The sequence below is a fragment of the Macaca nemestrina genome, unplaced genomic scaffold, assembly GCF_043159975.1.
Source record: "Macaca nemestrina isolate mMacNem1 unplaced genomic scaffold, mMacNem.hap1 Scaffold_515, whole genome shotgun sequence".
NCBI classification, from domain to species: Eukaryota; Metazoa; Chordata; class Mammalia; order Primates; family Cercopithecidae; genus Macaca; species Macaca nemestrina.
This window is the reverse complement of record NW_027257695.1, coordinates 57,923-77,203: the sequence shown is the minus strand read 5'-3', so window position 1 is coordinate 77,203 and position 19,281 is coordinate 57,923. Positions and strand designations below refer to the sequence as shown.

Below are 19,281 nucleotides of genomic sequence, written 5' to 3'. Positions count from 1 at the left end.
GTTTGCAAACATTTTCTCACATTCTGCGAGTTACCTCTTCACTCCATTGATTGATTGTTTCTTAGAAATTTTCAAATTACAATACACTGTTATTAACTATAGTCACCATGTTGAAAAATAGATCACTTGAACTTATTCCTCTGATCTAAAATTATGTATCCTTTGAGCAGCATATCCCCAACCACTACTCCACAACCCACCAGCCTCTGGTACCCACCATTCTGCTCTCTATTTCTATGATATCAACTTTTTTTTTCATTACACATATGAGTGAGATCATGCAGTACTGATATTTCTGTGCCTGGCTTATTTTCACTTAATGTTCTCCAGGTTCATCCATGTTGTCACAAATGACAGGACTTTCTTCTTTTTCAAGGATGAATAGTATTCCACTTTTTATACATACCACATTTTCTGTATATACTCTCCCATGTATTCTGCCTAGATTGATTTTATATCTTGGCTACTGTGAATATTTCTGCAAAGAACGTGGAAGATATCTCTCAGACATACTGATTTCATTTCCTTTGGGTATACACCCAGTGGTGAGATTGCCGGATGATGTAGTAGTTCTGCTTTTAGTTTTTTTTTTTTTAGAAACCTCCATATTGTTTTCCATAATGGCTGTACTAATTCACATTCCCACCAACAGTGTGCAAGGGTTCACTTATCTCCACATCCTCATCAACATTGTTATCTTTTGTCCTTTTAATAATAGCCATCCTAAGGAGTATGAGGTGATATCTCGTGGTGGTTTTAATTTGAATTTATCTGATTATTAGTGATGTTGAGCACTTTTTCATATACCTGTTGGCCATTTGTATGTCTTCTTTTGAGAAATGTCGATCCAGATCCTTTTCCCATTTTTAAATCACGTTATTTGTTTTCTTACTATTGAGTTGTTTGAGTTCCTCAAATATTTTAGATATTAACCCCTTATCAGACGTATAGTTTGCAAATACTTTCTCCCATTCTGCAGGTTGTCTCTTCATTCTTTTGTTTCCTTTGCTGTGCCAGAAGCTTTTCAGTTTGATGTAATTTCATTTACCTATTTTTTCTTCCGTTGCTTATACTTTTGGATCATATCCAAAAAGTAATTGTATAGACGAATATCATAGAGTTATACCATATGTTTTCTTCTAGTAGATTTATGGTGTCAGGTCTTACATGTAAGTGTTTAATCCATTTTTAGTTGATTTTTGTATATGTTGTAATAAAAGGGTCTAATTTCATTCTTCTGCATGCGGACATCCAGTTTTCCCAGCACTGTTTATTGAATGTATAAGAGTTCTTTTCTCTCCACATACTTGCCAACATCTGTTATTTTTGGTCTTTGTAATAACAGCCATTCTCCAATGGCCATATTCCCATACTGTGGGTTGTTTCTTCACTCTGTTGAGTGTTTCCCTTGCCTCACAGAAACTCTTTAGTTTAATCTAGTCTCATTTATCTATTTTTGGGTTTTGTTTCCTGTGCTTTTGGGGTCTTAGCAATAAAATCTTTTCCCAGAGCATTATCCTGGAGAGTCATCCCGAGGTTTTCTTCTAGCATTTTTATAATTTCTATAGCTCCTCCAAGATCACACGTCTGAACTGAGATTGTAATGGTGATCTATCTGAAAGCCCATTTATCTACCTATCTGAAAGCCCATCAGCTGTCACTTACACCACAATACACAAATCCATCAAATGCATTGTCCACTCAATTATGGAGCTGTCTTGGGAAATACTTGTCTGTCAGCTAAGAAGAAGGATAACCTTGTTAAATCTTCCTAGCTTTTCTTGTCAGATAAATGCCTGCTTTATTTGCTTGCCCCTGCTCCCAGGTCTCTCTTGCTTCATATCAAAGCAGGAAAGAAAGGAAAAAACTGCACAATAATATGATGGCATCACTTTGTGCCAAAGTCCAGAAATAGTCTTATTCTAATCCAGAGAATATTGCACAACCATTTTGCTTATGTGTAATAGACTTTTCCTGATACTTTCTCTGTTGGCTTTAGAAAACACCGCCATCTAATATAAACAGTGAATAACAAATTCCATGTAAACTTGGACAAATCACAGGGCCTTATCATTATTTTCCTTATCTATAAAGTAAGATAATAACAGCTGTACTACTTACCACACGGGGTTATCATACAGAGGGTCAATGAGATACTGTATATGGAAACATTTCTAAACTGTAAATCTCAATTTGAAGTCAAAAGATTACAAGTGTTATCTGTAAAAATGTTGCTCTCATGAACAAGCGTACACAGGAATTACGATCATTTTTCTGTTCTCTGGCATAAATAATGAGTTAAAGAATTAAGGAGACCAGATTTCAAAACCTCTCTGCTACTTATAAACTTTGTGGCAGGTGTCTAAGTTTCAGTTGCCTTAAATGTAAAAGGTGGTTAATAACACTTTTCCTTCTGGGATGATGAAATAAGTAAATTTAAAAAATATTTTTGCAAATGCCTAACCCAGCACTAGAAGTTTCTGGAAATGACAATGGGTGGTGAAGACTGTGCGTCCTCACTCCATTCTCCCTCCAGGCATGGCTCCTTGAAGCCTGGGAGGATGGACTATTATATTCTTTTTCTTTTTCTTTCTATTTTTTTTTTTTTTCCTTTGAGACAGAGTCTCATTCTGTTGCCCAGGCTGGAGTGCAGTGGCACAATCTTGGCTCACTGCAGCCTCCGCCGCCCGGGTTCAAGTGATTCTCCTGCCTCAGTCTCCCAAGTAGCTGGGACTACAGACTACAGGCGTGTGCCACCGCGCCTGGCTAATGTTTTTTTTTTTTTTTTTTTTTTTTTTTGTTGTTGTTGTTGTTTTTTTTTTTTTTTTTTTTTTTTTTTTTTTTTGTATTTTTAGTAGCGATGGGGTTTCGCCATGTTGGCCAGGCTGGTCTTGAACTCCTGACCTCAGGTGATCTGCCCACTTCGGCCTCCCAAAGTACTGGGATTACAGGCATGAGCCATCACACCTGGCCTATTTTTTCATTTGATTCTTGCAGTAGCCCTGTGAGATCAGCTAGGCAGATGTTATTATGCTCATTTTATATGCAACAAAACTAAGAATATTGGCTCTGATTGTGCCATGTACTATATAACACTAAGGAATATTGCCTGAGATGTCCAAAAATGACACCACTGGATGTTAATTTATCTTTGGAAAGAATATATTTGGCAGTATCTAGTAAATCTGAGCACACACATACCTTATGATCCATAAGTTCCATTCTTAAGTTTATTTCAAACAGGAGTGAATATATTTGTTCACCAAAGACATGTAATAGAATGTTCATAACAGCACTGTTTGTAGTAGTTCCAAACTGGAAATTACTCATATGTCCATCAACGGTAGAATGGATAAATAAATTGTGGTGTGATCACGCAATCAACTTCTGTATAGCACCAATAAACTACTGCTAAACAATGATGAAACTCCTAAACATAATATTAAATGAAAAAGCAGCCAGACACAAATGAATACATATTGTGATTGCATTTATATAAAGTTTTATATAAACAGGCAAAACTAATCTTTGGTGATAGAAGTCAGGATGGTAGTTACCCTTGGGTTGGGGGAGTGGCGTTACTGGAAAGGAGCATAAGGAAGGGTTCTGGGGTTCTGGTAATGATCTGTTTATTGACCTGGGTGCTAGTGATATGGATGCGATTACATCATGAAAATGCATCAAGCTTACGATTTGTGTACTTTCCCGTAATGTATAGTATACTTCAGTAAAAAGTTAATTTGCCTTAGGCAAAACAGAAACCCATTATCTTAGGCAAGGTTTTTCAGTGGCTTCCCATGGTACTCAGAATAAAATCCAAAGTCCTTACCATGGCCTGCATGGCAATATATACATGATCTAGCCCCTGGCTACCTCCTCCACATGTAGCCGGTGCGCCTATAAATGTTAGGGTTGAATGAATGATTGAAGATCCCTGGGTGAACGGTCCACTAGGCTATAGCTGGGATTCCTCCCACAAAGGGAGACACCTGAGAAGTTGTAAGTCATCCTGTTAAAAGGAAAGCTTTGTTAGTATAACCTCTCTTGTCCACCCCACCTCAGTTTGGTGAGGAGAAAGCTCAGAGCTTTCCCCAGTGCTTCCATGAACTTTGGCCAGTAAAGACTTAAAATATCATATCATAAGATGAGAGAAACCAGTTGGAACTTAACTTCTATCCCGTATCCTTCGATTATTCAAAGAAAAACAAAATACGGTCAACAGGCAGTGGAACTCCTCACTCCAATGTGATATTCCTGAGAGAATATTGACTTATTGTCACTTCGTCTCTGGGACAAGTATTGAACATAGGGGAAGCCTTATATAAAATTGTTCAATAAACAAAAGATGTCTTTAACATGTGTTTGAGATCTTTCTTCTCATGATTCCATGTTAGGTACAACAACTATGACCGGGCTGTCATCAATACCGTTCCTTATGATGTCGTCCATCGCTGGTATACAGCACACCGGACTCTAACGATAGAGTTGAGGAGACCCGAGAATGAGTTTTGGGTTAAACTAAAGCCTGGCAGGGTGGGTCCTAATCTCTAAAGATGTCAAGCAAGCTTGTAATAATGAAGCAGTGAAGAACGGGTACTTACTTAATATGTGAGTCACAATGTTGCAAAGGAAAAAGAGAAAAGAGTCCTTGGTGTTGGTCATGGTCCTGCGGCTCACTCACTGAATGCCCTGGAAGCAAGCCTCATCCCATCTCTAAGGCATCAGTAACTCTATTTGTATGGTGAGGGGGTTTAACTGGATGACCCCCAAGGGTCCTTCCAGCTTCATGATTCCATAGTTTTTATTTTGGTATTTCCTCTGGATGAAAAATACCTTCAGCTTAGCAAAAAATGTCATGAGATAATTTAACCCTTTGAGAAAGGGTAGAATAAGAATTAAAGAAAAAGAAAGAAACCAATTATCTGATTTGCTTTGATAAGAGAACAATTACTTGAGAAACAGAAGCTCTTCCACTGCAGGGCCTATTACCTACTGTTGCCTCTGTAACTTCCATTTAGCCTACTACAGGGCTATACACATCTTAGTTTCCAAACGTTTGTTTAATTTCAAAAGAAAAATACCTCATTTAATGTAACCAGAGAACAACCTAAAGCTTGTCTTTTAAATGATCTCTTCTGACTTAGGGTTCCTTTGGTCTGTCCTCCTTCTGATAGTGTTTTCTCTTTTTTTTTTTTGCCCATTCACAGGTCCTATTTATAGACAACTGGCGTGTCCTACATGGCAGGGAATGCTTCACTGGCTACCGCCAACTCTGTGGCTGCTATTTAACAAGGGATGACGTATTAAACACTGCTCGCCTCTTGGGGCTTCAGGCTTAAAATTGACAGCATTGGGATTATGAATACACCTGGCACCCCGGCTACCAGAATTTCATATGCGCAGAATAATATTTAATATTGTGTCAAACTCTACTTCAGATTGTCTCCTTATCCCATCCCACAAAACAGAAGCTGTCCCTTTCTCTAGCAGGGGAGACTTGTTAGAGAGGGGGGACTCTGAGCTATCTAATGTCAGACTTCTAGTGGGGAAGCTCTCTTCCTCATGTTATAACATGGATCCACTTGTTTTATTTAAACCTTTTAATATAATTTTGGTCAATCTCCTTCAGAAATATAATCTCCATATTGATAGGAAAGCAATAATTGCCATGAGGTAGTGATTTTTTTTTCCCCAAGTAGATCAGTTAGAAAGAAATGCATTCTAGAAATAACAAAAATCCTGATAAAGCAACAATTTGCAAAATTTTTGGTCTTAGGACACCTTAACACTCTTAAAAGTTATTGAAGGCCCCAAGGAGTTCTTGGGTGTGGGTTCTATCTATTGATACTAATTGTTTTAGGTATTAAGACTGGGAAATATTTAAAACTCAAGAACGCAGAAGCACACATCCCTCAGCTATCAGAGAGATGACATAACCATATGTCATGTAGCCTCTGGAAAAGTCCTCTGTCTCCTCACGAGATAATGAGAGGGGGAGAAAAAGCTACTATTGTCTTTGTAACTTCCGCTTAGCCTACTACAGGGCTATGCACATCTGGGTTTCCAAAAGTCTGCTTAATTTCAAAAGAAAAATGCTTAATTGAATGTAACTCATCTTGGTGTTATTATACAAAATAATTTTTAATCTGCAGACCCACTAAAAAGGCCTCAGGGACTCCTCCAGGGGTCTTCAGACCATATTTTGAGAACCCATGGGCTAGCGACTACCTTGAGACAGTCCTTTACATAGGCCTGGGGATTAAAGGGTTTAACTGAAACCCTAGATTTTTCTCTATAGCCTAATAGAACTCCAAACATTATAAGAATTGCTGGTAGCATAAGCTCAGGGATAAGGTGGGAATTGAGTTCAAATATAGTGTTTTATCTTCGATACAAATCATCTCTATAGGAGTTAAATTAGGAAGTCACAACAGCTCCTGTTGAACAAACTCATCAGTGTGGTAATCCTATGAGGGATAATTGCAGAAAGGTTGTAGAGACTTGTGAGGTTCCATATGATAATTCTTTACACACACACACACACACCACCACCACCACCACCACCACCAAGAGAAGTACACAGGGCTATCCTGTAATATTATTCAGGGAAATCAGCATGATAGATGCCGTGCCTCCAGAGAGTTCTCTGGAGATTACTACCCAAATGTGTATTTTGGCAATTTGGTGGTATTTAGGATGTAATATGTTTTCCTCCATTTCTGCTAATTTTTTTCTTTCTCTCTCTGTCTCTCTCATAAAATACTATACATGTTAATTACCAAGATTTGAATGAGTCAAATTTAGTAGCTTGCTGCTTTTATTTTTTAAATAGCTTCTTTTATGTATGGGGGGAGGGCAGGTTATGAAGCTTCTTTTCCCTCAGCTTTCATTGAAAGTGAAGCTGTACAATAACCACATTGACCACTGTAGAATGATGAAAGAGAATATAGGCTAGGATGCACACAAGAGGGGGGAAAAGGCATTATTAGTGAAGACAGGAGTTACAAAGCAAAGCAAAGTCAGTATTCAGATAGAGAATAGAGCCTAATCTGATGTTTGCAGGGAGTTCCTAGATCACATTTGGCAATTTACACATTATTTTATTGATACATCCAGTGCTCCAAAATGTGTTCCCAAAATATTTTGGCATTTTATTTGTACTATATAGGAATCTTTAGGGGAGTCCATGAAATTTGTTTTCCTCATAGGTCAAAGGACTGATAATTAACTTTGGTTCTTAAGGAGTATGCCCTTTAGCAAGAAGAACAGCAATAACATTTTACCCTGAAGTTTTTTCTCTATACCTACTATTATGCACTCCTAAAATATGTCATCATTAGTCTTCATGAGGATGTTTACCATTTTTGAAGTTTTGCGTAAATTAGCCTTGAAGATTACACTATAACTGAGGTCAGCATTGGTTTACGGCCAGCAAAGGACATGATCATGGCCCTGGAGAGATGAGGACACAAAACAAATCAATTTCCCCACTTACTGAAGGACTCCCCTTACCTTCTGTCTCTCCTGACACCTTGACTCGTTAATTATTTTACCCTCCTTTTTGGAAATTTGCAACCAATCCTTCTCAACAATGTACTCCCTTTGGTACATTGAAGAAAAAGAGAAGGGAATTATTTGAGTCCTGATCCTGATGCATTGAAAACTTCCTATGTGAGATGTTTCTTTTTTTTTACATCTCTTCCAGGTGTCCCTGAGTATATAAGCATGGGTCTATGTCTACCAAGCTCACTGTAGAGTCACTTTTACCTTTTGCTATGGTGGAATGGGATCTGTAGGGTCAGGAACACAGCACCTAACACAGTGCCTTATGGACAGTAGTATTATAATACAGATGTATTGAAAGAATAAATGAATGAGTCCTTTTCAAACAAATTCACCAGAAGTTACCACATTCTCTGTATGTATGTCCTTTTTTGTTTGGCATTTAGCTGACACTGACTTTTGTTCGCTTTCATCTAGAGTGACCAACCATCCTCTTGTGCCCAGAACTACAGGATTTTCCATTTTAAAACTAGGAGAGTCCCACACGAACCAGGACTGTTGGTCAGTCACCGTACCTTCTTGCTGCTAGCTATGTAGTTTTCTTTGGTTTTCATCACTGGTTCCCATTTCTTTGAAAGTGTTTGTAGGTCACAGACTGTGTAGTCCATGATGAAAAGAACAAAAGATGTACGAATTATGGTGTGTTGTGGTGATTCCCAAAGTAGGGTCCCCAGACCACCAGCAGCGGCATCATTTGAGAACTTCTTAGAAATGCACATTTTCAAGGCCCACCCCATGCCTACTAAGTAAGAAACTCTGGGCAGGGGTACCAGCAGTTTGTTTTAGCAAGTCCTCTGCAGGATTCTAACACATGACAAAGTTTGAGAACTACTGACAGGAAGAGTCCTGCTGCTGAGTTCTAGGCCCAGTTCTGGCACTGGCTCACTAAATGACTTGAGGCATGTACCTCTCCTATTTTGAACTTCAATTTTCTCTTCTGCGAAATGAAAGCCTTGGACTAGGCAGCATCCAAAGGCTCTGTCACTCTGTAATTGTGCGACTTTGGTAACTTTGTTTGACTTCTCATTGCTTAAGTGTTCTCATATGGGTATGGTAAGGAAAATATCTACCTCACAGGATTTTCTAACAATTTTGTGATTATTAAGTAAGATGACTGATGACTAATAATGACAGCCAACTCCTGCACAGTGCTTTGTATATCCTGGACTGTTCTAAGTGCTTTTAATCCCTGCGACAATCCCATCTCCATTTTACAAATGAAAAATAGAGGTCACACAACTAATACATGTCAGAGTTTGGATTAAAACCCAGAAAAATCTGTCCCCAGAGACAACAATGATTTTAACTAGCATGCCCTTTTGCTCAATAAATGTTAATTCCCTCACCCTTTCCAAACACACACAGTCTAGCTGACCATTCATAGACAATAATCCCACTTTCACAGTCCATCCAACAAGATCTTAAAAGAACCATGAGAATCTCTAGGTTTCTTTTGCAAACAGTTTTCAAGCATTTTTTTAAAAAAAGGAGGGGGGGTGGGGAGGGAGTGGCCAAGATGGCTGACTAGAAGCAGCCAGGGTGAGTGGTTCTCACGGAGAGGAAGGAAAGGGGCAAGTAAATACAGCACCTTCAACTGAAACATCCAGGTACCTGCATTGGGTCTAATCAAGGAAACAACTCGATCCACAGAGAATGAAGAAAAGCAAGGCAGGATGACAGCCCACCCAGGAGCAACATGGAGACAGAGGAACCTCCCCCACCCAGGGAAGTAGTGAGTGAATGTACGATCCTGGGAAACCACGCTCCTCCCATGGATCCTTGCAACCGTTGGGTCAGGAGATCCCCTCGTGAACCCACTCCACCAGGGCCTTCAGTCTGACAGACAGAGATACCTGGAGTCTCAGCAGAGCAGCCGCTTCAGCACGTGCAGAGACCCAGGAGCTTTACATACTCCAGCTCTGGGTTTCCCAGCAAAAGTAACTGCAACTCCTGCAAAGCGGGAGATTAGACCCCTGTACATACCCCTAGGAAAGAGGCTGAATCCAGGGGGCCAAGCAGCAACAATCTGCGGGCCCCACTTCCACTGCACCTCACAGGATAAGACCCACTGGTTTGGAGTTCCAGCCAGCCACCAGCAGCAGTGTTGCACCTACCTGGGACAGAGGTCCCAGGGGGAGGGGCAGGCTGCTCTCTGGGACAGAGCTCACAGAAGTGGTACCCCAGAACAGCACAGCACAGCTGCTCTTCAGAAGCATGGCCAGACTGCTTCTTTAAGCAGGTGCCCAATCTGTTCCTCCTCACTGGGTGGGACTTTTCAACCAAGGCCTCCAGCAACCCCTACTGGTGTTCCCTGGCTGACAGAGATTTGAATTCTCCCTGCGACAGAGCTCCGGGAGGGAGGGAGGGAGGGAGGGAGGGAGGGGCCACCGTCTTTGCTGTTTGGGCGACTTAGCTGTTCCAGCCTCCAGGCTTTGGAGAGCCCACACCGACCAGGGGTGGAAGCAGTGCCCCAGCACAGCACAGCTGATCTGCGAAAGCATGGCCAGACTGCTGCTTTAAGCAGTTCCCTGATCCCATTCCTCCTGATTGGGTGAGACCTCCCAACCAGGGTCTCCAGCCTCATCCTACAGGTGCGTTTGGGCTGGCAACAGGTCTGTACCTCCCTGGGTCGGAGCTCCCAGAGGAAGAGGCAGGCTGACATCTTTGCTGTTTCACAGCCTTCACTGGTGATAGCTCCAGGTACTGGAAAATCCAAGGCAACTAGGAACTGGGGAAGAAGACCAGCAAACTACAGCAGCCCTACAGAAACATGGCCAGACTGTTAAAAGAAAAAAAAAAAAATCAAAAGGTCAGCAACCTCAAAGATTGAAGGTAGATAAGCCCACAAAGATGAGAAAGAATCAGTGCAAGAACGCTGAAAACTCAAGAAGCCAGAGTGCCCTGTTTCCTCCAAATGACTTCATCACCTCTCTAGCAAGGGTTTGGAATTGGGCTGAGGCTGAGATGGCTGAAATGACATAAGTAGAATTCACAATATGGATAGGAATGAACTTCACTGAGTTAAAAGAGTACATTGTAACCCATTGCAAGCAAGCTAAAAGTCATGATAAAACACTGCAGGAGCTGACAGACAAAATAGCCCATATAGAGAAGAATGTAACCAACCTGATGGAACTGAAAAAACACACTACAAGAATTTCATAATGCAATCACAAGTACTAATAGCAGAATAGACAAAGCAGAGGAAAGAATTTCAGAGCTTGAAGACTGGCTTTCTGAAATAAGACTGGCAGACAAGAATAGAGAAAAAAGAATGAAAAGCAATGAACAAAACCTCCGAGAAATATGGGCTCATGTAAAGAGAGCAAATCTAAGACTGATTGGTGCCCCTGAAAGAGATGGGGGAAATGGAACCAATTTGGAAAACGTATTTCAGGATATCATCTACGAGAAATTCCCTAACCTAGCTAGAGAGGCCAACATTCAAATTCAGGAAATCCAGAGAACTCCAGGAAGATACTCCACGAGAGGAACATCCCCAAGACAGATAATCATCAGATTCTCCAAGGTTGAAATGAAAGAAAAAATGTTAAAGGCAGCTAGAGAGAAAGGCCAGGTCACCTACAAAGGGAAGCCCTTCAGACTAACAGCGGATGTCTCAGTGGAAAACCTACAAGCCAGAAGAGACTGGGGGTCAATATTCAACATTCTTAAAGAAACTCCAACCCAGAATTTCATATCAGGCCAAAGTAAGCTTCATAAGTGAAGAAGAAATAAGATCATTTTCAGACAAGCAAATGTCGAGGGAATTTGTTACCACCAGACCTGCCCTACAAGAGCTCCTGAAGGAAGCACTAAATGTGGAAAGGAAAGATGGTTACCAGCCACTCCAAAAACACACTGAAGCACTCAGACCAGTGACACTATAGAGCAAACATGTAAGCAAGTCTGCAAAATAACCAGCTAGCATCATGATGAAAGGATCAAATCCAAACATACCAACACTAACCTTAAATGTAAATGGGCTAAATGCCCCAATTAAAAGACACAGAGTAGCAAGCTGGATAAGGAACTGAGATCCAATGGTATGCTGTCTTCAAGAGAACCATCGCACATGCAATGACACACATAGGCTCAAAATAAAAAGATGGAGAAAAATCTACCAAGCAAACGGAAAACATAAAAAAGCAGCAGTTGCAATCCTAGTTACTGACAAAACAGACTTTAAATCAACAAAGATTAAAAAACATACACACACACACACACACACACACACACACAAAGAAGGGCATTACATAATGGTAAACGGTTCAATTCAACAAGAAAATCTAACTATCCTAAATACATATGGACCCAACACAGGAGCACCCAGATTTATAAAGCAAGTTCTTAGAGGCCTTCACGCAGACTTAGACTGCCACGCAATGATAGTGGGAGACTTTTTAACACCCCACTGACAATATTAGACAGCTCATTGAGAGAGACAATTAACAAAGATATTCAGGACCTGAACTCAGCACTGGATCAAATGGACCTGGTGGATATCTACAGAACTCTCCACCCCAAAACAACAGAATATACATTCTTCTGATCACCACATGGCACTTACTCTAAAATCGACCACATAATCAGAAGTAAAACACTCCTCAAAAAATGCAAAAGAACTGAAATCATGACAAACAGTCTCTTGGGCCACAGAAGAATCAAATTTGAAATCAAGACTAAGAAATTCACTAAAAACCATGCAATTACATGGAAACTGAATAACCTGCTCCTGAATGACTTTTGGGTAAATAATGAAATTTAGGCAGAAATCAAGAAGTTCTATGAAACTAATGAGAACAAAGATACAAAGTACCAGAATCTCTGGGACACAGCGAAGGCAGTGTTAAAAAGGAAATTTACAGCACTAAATGCGCACATCAAAAAGTTAGAAAGATCTCAAGTTAATAACCTAACATCACTACTAAAAGAACTAGAGAAGCAAGAGCAAACAAATCCCAAAACCAGCAGAAGACAAGAAATAACAAAAATCAGAGCTGAACTGAAGGAGACAGAGACATGAAAAACTCTTCAAAAAATGAAAGAATCCAGAAGCTGTTTTTCTTCTTTGAAAAAAAGTAATAAAATAGACAGACCACTAGCTAGACTAATAAAGAAGGAAAGACAGAAGATTCAGATAAACACAATCAGAAATGATAAGGGGAATATTTACCACTGACCCCACAGAAATACCAACAACCATCAGAGGATATTGTGAACACCTCTGTGCACATAAACTAGGAAGTCTAGAAGAAATGGACAAATCCCTGGACACACACACCTCCCCAAGGCTGAATCAGGAAGAAACTGAATCCCTGAACAGACCAGTAATGAGTTCAGAAATTGAGGCAGTAATAAATAGCCTACCAACCAAAAAAATCCCAGGACCAGATGGATTCACAGCTGAATTCTACCAGATGTACAAAGAGGAACTGGTAGCATTCCTACTGAAACTATTTCAAAAAATTGAGAAGGAGGGACTCCTCCCTAACTCATTCTATGAGGCCAGGCCAGCATCATCCTGAAACCAAAACCTGGCAGAGATTCAACAACAGAAGAAAACTTCAGGCCAGTATCCTTCATGAACATCCATGCAAAAATCCTCAACAAAATGCTGGCAAACTGAATCCAGCAGCACATCAAAAAGCTTATCCACCACGATCAAGTTGGCTTCATCCCCGGGATGCAAGGTTGGTTCAACTTATGTGGATCAATAAATGTGACTCATCACATAAACAGAACTAAAGACAAAACCCACGTGATTATCTCAATAGATGCAGAAAACGCTTTTGATAAAATTCAACATCCCTTCATGTTAAAAACTCCCAATAAACTAGGTATTGAAGGACCATGCCTCAAAATAATAAGAGCCATCTGTGACAAAGGCACAGCCAACATCATACTGAATGGACAACAGCTGGAAGCATTCCCCTTGAAAACCAGCACAAGACAAGGATGCCCTCTCTCACCACTCCTATTCAACGTAATATTGGAAGTTCTGGCCAGGGCAATCAGGCAAGAGAAAGAAATAAACGGCATCCAAATTGGAAGAGAGGAAGTCAACCTATCCCTGCTTGCAGATGACATGATCCTATATCTAGAAAACCCCATTGTCTCAGCCCAAAGGCTTCTTAAGCTGATAAACAACTTCAGCAAAATCTCAGGGTACAGAATCAATGTGCAAAAATCACTAGCATTCCTATACACCAGCAACAGTAAAGCCGAGAGCCAAATCAGGAATGAACTCCCATTCACAATTCCTACAAAAAGAATAAAATACCCAGGAATACAGCTAACTAGGGAGGTGAAAGATCTCTACAAGGAGAACTAAAACCACTGCTCAAAGAAATCAGAGATGACACACACAAAAAATGAAAAACATTTCATGCTCATGGATAGGAAGAATCAGTATTAAAATGGGCATACTGCCCAAAGCAATTTATAGAGTCAATGCTATTCCCATTAAACTACCACTGACAGTCTTCACAGAACGAGAAAAAAACAAAAAAAATCTATTTTAAAATTCATATAGAACAACAACAAAAAAAAAGCCTGAATAGCGAAGGCAATCCTAAGCAAAAAGGACAAAGCTGGAGGCATCACGCTACCTGACTTCAAACTATACTACAAGGCTACAGTAACCCAAACAGCATGGTACTGGTACAAGAACAGACACATAGACAAATGGAACAGAATAGAGAACCCAGAAATGAGACCGCACACCTACAACTATCTGATCTTCGACAAACCTGACAAAAACAAGCAATGGGGAAAGGATTCCCGGTTCAATAAATGGTGCTGGGATAGCTGGCTAGTCATATGCAGAAGATTAAAACCGGCTCCCTTGCTTACACTAGACACAAAGATTAACTCAAGATGGATTAAAGACTGAAATGTAAAACCCCAAACTATGAAAACTCTAATACCATTCAGGGCATAGGCATGGGCAAAGACTTCATGATGAAGACGCCAAAAGCAATTGCAACAAAAGCAAAAAATTGACAGATGGGGTCTAATAAAACTAAAGAGCTGCACACAGTGAAAGAAACTATCAACAGAGTAAACAGACAACCTACAGAATGGGAGAAAAATATTTGCAAACTACGCATCTGACAAAGGTCTAACATCCAGCATCTATAAGGAACTTAAACAAATTTACAGGAAAACAAACAACCCCATACAAAAGTGGGAAAAGCACATGAACAGACACTTTTCAAAAGGAGACATACATGCGGCCAACAGTCATATGAAGAAAAAAAAGTCAACATCACTGATCATTAGAGAAATGCAAATCAAAACTACAATGAGATACCAACTAATATTAGCCAAAATGGCCATTATTAAAAAGTCAAAAAATAACAGATGCTGGCAAGGCTGTGGAGAAAAAGGAATGCTTATACACTGTGGGATTGTAAACAAGTTCAGCCACTGTGGAAGACAGTGTGGTGATTCCTCAAAGACCTAAAGTCAGAAATACCATTCAACCCAGTAATCCCATTACTGGGTCTACACCCAAAGGACTAAAAATCATTCTATTACAAAGACACATGCACGTGTATGTTCATTGCAGCACTATTCACAATAGCAAAGACATGGAATCAGCCAAAATCCCCATCAGTGACGGACTGGAGAAAGATAATGTGGTACATATACACCATGGAATACTATGCAGCCATAAAAAAGGAATGAGATAATGTTCTTTGCAGGGACATGGAGGGAGCTGGAGGCCATTATCCTTAGCAGACTAACACAGGAACAGAAAACCAAATACTGCATGTTCTCACTTATAAGTGAGAGCTAAATGATGAGAACACATGGACACATAGAGGGGGACAACACACACTGGGGCCTTTTGGAGGACAGAGGGTGGGAGGAGGGAGAGGATCAAGAAAAACAACTAATGGGTACTAAGCTTAATGCCTGGGTGATGAAATCATCTATGCAACAAATCCCCTATGACACAAGTTTACCTATGTAACAAACCTGCACTTGTACCCCTGAACTTAAAAGTTAAAAAAAAAAAAAAAGAGAGATATTTAGTGGTTAATAAACTCTAAATGAAGCATTTCAAACTTAAAAACAAAATCTGGCCAGGTGCCAGGGCTCACGCCTGTAATCCCAGCACTTTTGGAGGCCAAGGCAGGAGGATCGCTTGAGGTCAGGAGTTTGAAACCAGCCTGGGCAGCAAAGTGAGACCCCGTTTCTACAAAAAGTAGAATTAAAAGAAAAATTAGTTAGGTGGAGTCACGAGTGCCTGCCGTCCCAACTACTCGGGAAGCTGAGGTGGGAGGCTCTCTTGAGCCCAGAAGTTCGAGGCTACTGTGAGCTATGATCACGCCACTGCACTCCAGCCTGGGTAACAGAGCAAGACCATGTCTCGAAAACAAAAACAAAACAAAACAAAACAAAAAAATCATCATTTCTCATTTTGCCTCTTCCAAGAATGGAAGGAAATTAACCTATTCAGTACTTTTTTTTTCTCTTGCAAAATACCAGTCAGTTGATAGGCTCAAAACCCTTTGATAGAACATATCCATATCACTGGCCCCAGGGTGCTCTTGGGAATATTGGAAATCCACTCACTTAGCTCAGCTGTGGATTAGCTCAACTCTTAGTTACGAGGCCAGAACATGTCTGCATCCTCACCTCCCTAAGCCTGCAGCTCATCAGAACCAAAGACCCTGGCAGAGTTTGGCGGTGGTTCTTTTTTGTCAGACTTACAGTCAGGGGTTGGTGGGTTTGTGGGTAGCTCCATTCTAGTCCTTGGCTTTAATCCGTGAGCCTAGCTTTTGTCTTCCATCTTGCTCAGGGTACTTTGGAAATGCTATACATTGCAGGAGCTTAGCTTCTGGCTACCATGGTTTGCTTCCAGAGCAACAAGTGTAGTACTTCAACATGGAGACAATTATCTTTTGTTTTTGTTTTGTTTTGTTTGTTTTGTCTTGGCTATGCCTTTTTGAGTTTACCTTTTTATATTTTGTCCATCATTGCCATGTGTTTGGAGCAGTGAGCGTTCCATAACATGAACTCACTGTACCATCATGAATGGGAAGTCAGGGGAAACCTTTTCCATGTGGATTTTACTCTTCCCTGATTCCCTCAGTTGGGTTGGCAAAATACGACTGTGCACTTTCTTGATGATTCGGGCTTATCTTTATGACTGTCTGTTTCTGTGTCAGACTGTAAAGCAGTATAAAAAAGTCTTTAGCTTGATTAACGCAATCCACACTTCCTTTCTGGAAAAAATGGGGGGGGGGGCATTTTTTACAGTTGCAATAAATCATCTTAAGCCATGTTGGTGTATATCATATAGATTAGTGGTGGTGTTCTAGCTTACTTTCTGTGTGGGCAGACAGGCATGGTGATTCGTGCCCTGCACAACTGAAGATCACAAGGGCTAATGCTGTGTAAACCTGTGAACTCAGTGAAGGGTTTTCTCTGTTAGCCTCATCTTTCTCCATCGTCTACCCACTGATGGTGGCCACTCCCTCCAATTCAGGTACTCAGTATCCTCTCACCATCTGCTTTCTAGCTTCCTCTCTGATGCCTTGACTGAGGCAGTGTCATGTCATAGGAAGGGCACAAACTTGGAATGATCTGGGCTTGAATTCTGTCTCTGACTTTGGGAAGCTGCTTTCCTTCCTTGAGCCTGTGTTTCTACCTATGCAAAGTGGGGCTAATAAATGCCAGCTACCTGAAAAATCTATGATGAAGAATGAATCTATACATGTGTATAAAGTGTGAGCAGCACATAAAAAACCCTCAGTACATAGTAGTTGTTTATCATTGTTGACAATATCAGTATTTGAGAGAAGAGGAGGAATCAGGGCTGTGTGATTCCTATGTGTTTGACAGGAATCAACATTCTACTTAGAGGGAAGCAGCAAATTTATGACAGTCAGAATTGGAAAAGTATGTGAAAATGGTAGGGGTCAGAGAGAGTAGGTAAGTTGTGGAGCACAGATATATTGGCAAGACAGCTGAACTTCTAGGCCTGAGGGTTCCTGGATAGGAAGTTAGTTTGGGGTTTTGGCAGTCCAAAGGCTGACAGCTGAAAGAACAGAATGGTCAGAGAGCAGGTCAGAGAGCCAGATGAGAAAAGCTGAGTCTGGAGAGTTTTAGGGAGAGTGGTGTGGTAACAAAGGCATGTAGAATCAATGAGACAGGCAGGCAGACACCCATGCAGGGGATGATGCATAGTTAAGGTGGAGCACATACTTCCACATCTAACTTCACCATCTCCCAATACCCCACTGGAACTGCTGCAAATATGATTTTTGAAAGGATCAGAAGGATAGGATTGAAGATGAAATAAAAAGGGTTGAAGAACAGGAAAGGAGGCAACAACTAAATTTTGGATGCTGAAGAACAGACGATGAGTGGCAACTGACTTAGCAGATCCAAGAAGGCCACAAACTAGGAATTCTGAGACCTTAGTGGGAAAAGCAAAAAGCCAACTCGATTTACTCCCCACCTCCAGAAATCCTCAAAGGCTGTAACAAGGTAACTCTGGAAGTGGAGTTCCCTCTGGAAGTGAAGGGGGATGGGAATCAAAATAATGAAGGCTGTTTGAAAACTCCTTTAAGAAGTAGATTCATTGCCAAATCCCCTCCTGCTGTCAATGCCAGTGAGGGGCTGGCCCTCCCGTGCTCTGACAGAAGTCTGGTGTGTTATTCCCTAGAGAGGGTAAAGCAGAGGGTCTCTGGATGGGGAGTTCCCAGACTTAGTTGAGGGCTGGGGTTCTGTACTGAAAACAGGGGTGTTGAGTGGAAGCATGTGTCCTGAAAGCTGTGAACCCCCAGTCTTCTTCCCTGCCCCTGCCTCTAAAATTCTCGCAGCTGGAAGAGTCTTCTGTGAGCCATCTGACCAACCTGAGAGAAAAAGATCTAAGGAGACTGACACTGAAGGCTCCCCAGTAAAGGGCTCACTCAGCTGGGTTACTCCCCAATGAGGTACATAGTTTGATACTGTGAGGAAGAAGACACCCATTCAGTTGAGGGTACTTATTTTTGGAGTAGGAGGAGAGACCTGAGCATTTTAGTTACTGCAAGGAAAGGAGCCAGGCACAGAAGACGGAGAGATTAGAGATTCTTGAGAGAAGAGGTAATTGATGGAGTGAGGCACCTGGGGAGGCAGGATAGGATGGAACCCAGAGCGGGAGTGGAAGTGACAGCCTGAGTCAGAATAAAGAACCTTCATCTCGCACTGAGATAGGATGAAAAGAAATGAGATCTGGTTATAGACTCAATTCAATCCATTATTATTTTGCAGCTACTCTATCCAAGGCGTTGTGTGGGGTAGTGTTCATTCATCCATCCGCTCATTCATCCAACATTTTTTGGAGCAACTACTGTGTTCCAGGCCCTGTGCTGGGTGCTGGAGATACCGAGATGAATCAGACAAGGTTCCAGTCCTCAAGGAGCTCACAGTCACAGGGCGAAAGCAGGCTCACAACATACGGCAATATGTGCCGTGAAAACTGAGCACAGAGGGCTGTGAGAACACAGAGCAAGGGACACGGTAGAGAAGGGAATGAAGCAGATATGGAAATGGATATAGAACAAGACATGGACTGCTCTGTGTGTTCAAGGGCAGAGATCTCATCCAGCAGGGCCCATCTGCAGAGGTTTCATGAAGTTAGGTGGTCTTTGAGTTGAAACCAAGAGGATGCCTAGGATTTCTTTCAACCTGCAGTGACATGGGGGTGGGGAGGGG

General features: G+C 41.1%; 1 long non-coding RNA gene across 1 annotated transcript; it reads left to right on the top strand.

The window, feature by feature from the left end:
* The first annotated feature begins 2,837 nt into the window (after positions 1 to 2,837).
* LOC139361476 (uncharacterized) lies at positions 2,838 to 6,782 on the top strand. Its single transcript, XR_011619028.1, has 2 exons — positions 2,838 to 4,533; positions 5,208 to 6,782. It is a non-coding gene; the product is annotated as an uncharacterized lncRNA (long non-coding RNA).
* Positions 6,783 to 19,281: the final 12,499 nt, after the last annotated feature.